Below are 3,870 nucleotides of genomic sequence, written 5' to 3'. Positions count from 1 at the left end.
CCACTCCCAGCTCCCTGCCGCGGGCGCCCCCGGACCGCGGACCTCGAGGTGGAGCCGCCGCCCCTCTCCCGGTCTCAAAGACCTTGCCCTTGGCGGGGAGCTCTGGCACTTTCGGTTCTCCTGAGCCTTAGAAGTAAGGTCGCCATGGTTCCACGCTGGACAGAGGGACGTCGAGAAAATGTGAATAAACCTGGGGACCGACCACCCTGGGGCTTTGCTGAGCCGACTTGGCAAAGGGCTGCCCCAATATCCTCGGACAGCGTGGAGACCGGATTCTGGGAGCCTGGCCCTGGAACGGTGGTCCCTGAGGCCCGGTGTGGGCACAACAGGGTGGCCGACCACAAGGACACACTTAGAAGACCCCTCACCCCCACACCACCACCCCCCACCCCCACGCTGCAGCCTCTGGTCACAGTGGCATCGTGTGACTTAGAAAAAGTCCCATGGGGAGACTTTGAAATCTCAGGAATGAACTTTTTTTTTTTTTGGAGAGGTTTTTGCTATAGGGCGAGTGCACTTGCCAGACAGAGAGACAGAGAGACAGAAAGCAAGAAATCACCCCCCAGGGGGGATGGCCACGCCAAAATCCCTTCTCCATTCTCCTCTCGGGATCTTGGGCACGCACGCACACACACCCTGCGTGAATTTAAGCCACCAGGCCTGGCACTTGAACCTCGGTCGACTACATGGGAGTCCAGCGACAGAGCCATTATGCTAACTGCTGGTCCCAGGAATTACTTTTTTAAAGTTTGTTTATTTCTAGAGAGATACAGAAAGGTACCCCCAACAGGGTCTTCATACAGCATCCTCCAGCCAGCCAGCAGCCAGAACCCCCAGAATGTTTAGGTAGACCCGGACCTGACCAGAGCCTGACCCCAGCCAAGCCTTCCTGGACGGCTTCCAGCCCTGGGAAGCAGGGCCCTGCCTGCCTGTGCCGCTGTGGGGGCAGGGGTTTTGCTAATGGTTCTGGGAGTTAGTTAGTTAGTTAATTAATTTGCTAAAGAGAGCGAGAGAGAAACCTACCCCCCAGGGGAGATGACCACGGTGCAATCCCTTCTCTGTCTTCCAGGATTTGGGAATTCCTGCGAGTGGAGGAGAGTTTAGAACAGTCTGGTCAGCTCTGTGAGGTCCAGCCACCTTGACCATCCAGCCATTGGCCGTCCCAGGATGAATTTTTTATTTAAGGTTTTTGCCATAGGGGGCAGTATGCTTGTTGGAGAGAGACAGAGAGATAGTGAAAGTGAGAAATCACCCCCAGGGGGAATGGCCACCCTCAATCTTTTCTCCTTCATTTTCTGGAGGAATTTCTTTTCTTTCTTTTTTTTTTTTTCTTTTTTTAAGAGAGATTTTGCTATTTGGTGCGTCCTTTAGGAAAGTGAGAAATCACCCCCTAGAGGGGGAGATGGCCACGCCATAATCCCTTCTCCGTTCTCCTCATGGGATCTTGGGGATGCACATGCCCAGCATGAGTTTTAAGCCGCTGGGTCTGGGGTTTGAACCACTATCGACTTCGTGGGAGTCCAGAGACGTAACCATTATGCCATCTGCTGGTCCCCTCTGGAGGAATTTTTAGAACATGGGGGGCTGGCAAGTGGCGTGGTGGTTAAAGGGTGCTAGGCTCCCACATGGCTAATAGCGGTTTGAATCCTGGACCTGACAGCTTGCTTTCTGACTCGCCCCTCCCCTTTCCCATCAAATAAAAATAAATAAATAAATAAAAAGTTAAATCAAATTTTTTTTTAATTTCTTTTTTCTTTTTTTCTTTTTTTCTTTTTTTGGAGAGATTTTCACTGTAGGGCGCGTGCGCTTGCCAGACAGATAGAGAGAGACATAGAGACAGAAAGCGAGAAATCACCCCCCAGGGGGGATGGTCACACTGCAATCCCTTCCCCTCCATTCTGCTCTCGGGATCTTGGGCACACACGCACATGCACCCGGCGTGAGTTTTAAGCCACCGGGTCCGGGACACGAACTGCGGTCGACTACATGGGAGTCCAGCGACATAGCCATTACGCTAACTGCTGGTTCCCAATCAAATTATTATTAAAAACCATGGAAAACACATGTCATTCTTTGGTGGTCAGCAGTAATAAAGTCAGCTCTTTCTAGGACACAGTTCTCAAAGGATGCTTCCCAAACGGAAGTGTCACCCTCACCTGGGGACTCTCCATCACCCAGCCTAGGGATCCAGGAGCTCTAAGTGGGGGAAGGGAGCGGTCACCCTAGGAGAGGATAAGGTGGGCTAAAGGGAGCGACCAGGACCCAGGACAGCTTCTGAATTCCTTTCCTGGGCTCGCCAGGAACTCCCGGTGAGCTAGGCGAGTTACTCCCTTCTGCGGTGCTTTCTGTGCCTCAGCAGTACCGTGACATGAATTCTGGCACCTGTTCCTTAGGGTTATTACAGGCCTGGATGAAGCAGGACACGTCAGAGGGCAGAGGTGTGCGAAGGGCTTAGCACAGTGCGGGGCCGGGTAGTGCCCCACCTGTCATGGGGCACTACTGCTTGGCCGTCAGCACCTGCAGCCTGCCAGGGCATCTCAGAGTTCATAGTGAGTAGGACTATCAGAGATTCTGTCTATTCAGGCAAATCCGTTCTCTTGAAAGACCCGTGTTCCTTTTCCATTACAGTGAGGATGATATCTGCAGTACAAAGGAAACTATGAAAGATATTTAAGTAACTCAGAGTGATAACCGTCCAGATTGGACAGGCCCCCTCACACGCCCTACCTCCACGCCTGGTCTTGCCTGAAGCCTTGCTAGCCTTTTTTTGGTTTCCAACTCAGGATAGGACAGATCTTCAATCTCAATTTTATCTCCCTGGACTTAAAGTAGATTGTCTTCTAAACTGGATGTTTGACATAGCTGTGGCCCAACACGTCCTGGAGCAATTCTGAATTTCACCCTGCAGAAGAATGCTAGAGGTCACAATGGCCTGAGGGGCTGGGGATGCACAGTCAGGAGAGCTGTGTGAACTTCTGGCTCCAAACTTGCCGCTGTGGGCAAGCCCTGCCCCACTCCGCGCCGCCTCTTCATCTGTGAAATGGAGATGCTAATAGGTGGTTGTCGGAGAAGTAGAAAGAATACGCCATGACTTTTCTGACAACCCAATATATTGATAAGTGTCCCGCCAAGTTACGGATCCTTAGCGTTTGACTTACTCAGATGAATTTGTGTGGATACTCCTTCTTGCATAAGTTGAAGAACGAAGCCGTACTTTGCAAATGCATTCCTCATCGTGTCTTCCATTACTGTAATCGTCCAGTAAATGTGAATGTGCACCATTACATGTCCATGTTACTGAGCGGGGCCCCCGAACATGTATGCCGGATCATATGAGTGTCTTAAGGGGATTTAAGATTCCGAGGGTGATTTATTTTCTCCTGTCTTTACAACCTACATCCCTTTCTCCAAACACAGAACTTCAAGGCAGTCTCTGAGAAGCGCTTACGACAGTGGTACTGAAGCTTGGGTGTACATTAGGCTCACTCTAAGACCAGCCAGGTGGCATGGTGGTTAAGGCAGCTGGATCCCACATGGTCAACTCTGCAGTTCGAATCCTGAACCCAGCAGCTCGAAAAACATGCCAGGTACATGTGCATGCATGCCCAAGATCTCAAGAGGAGAATGACCTAGAAGGGATTGCAGCATAGTTATCCCCCCAGGGGGATGCTTTCTTGCTTTCTCGCTTTCTCTCTCTTGCTTCCTCCCTTTCTGTCTGGTGAGCACACATCGCCTATAGCAAAATTTTAAAATATAATAAAATTAAATTAAAATAATCACTCCAGAAACTCCTCTCTGGAAATTAAGGTTCAAGAAGTCTCAGGGGACTTCCCCCTTCCCCCACCCAGAATAATAAGTCACCCCCCTCAC

This window comes from Tupaia chinensis, unplaced genomic scaffold (genome assembly GCF_000334495.1).
Source record: "Tupaia chinensis unplaced genomic scaffold, TupChi_1.0 Scaffold000468_1, whole genome shotgun sequence".
Lineage (NCBI taxonomy): Eukaryota > Metazoa > Chordata > Mammalia > Scandentia > Tupaiidae > Tupaia > Tupaia belangeri.
This window is presented reverse-complemented; position numbering follows the sequence as displayed.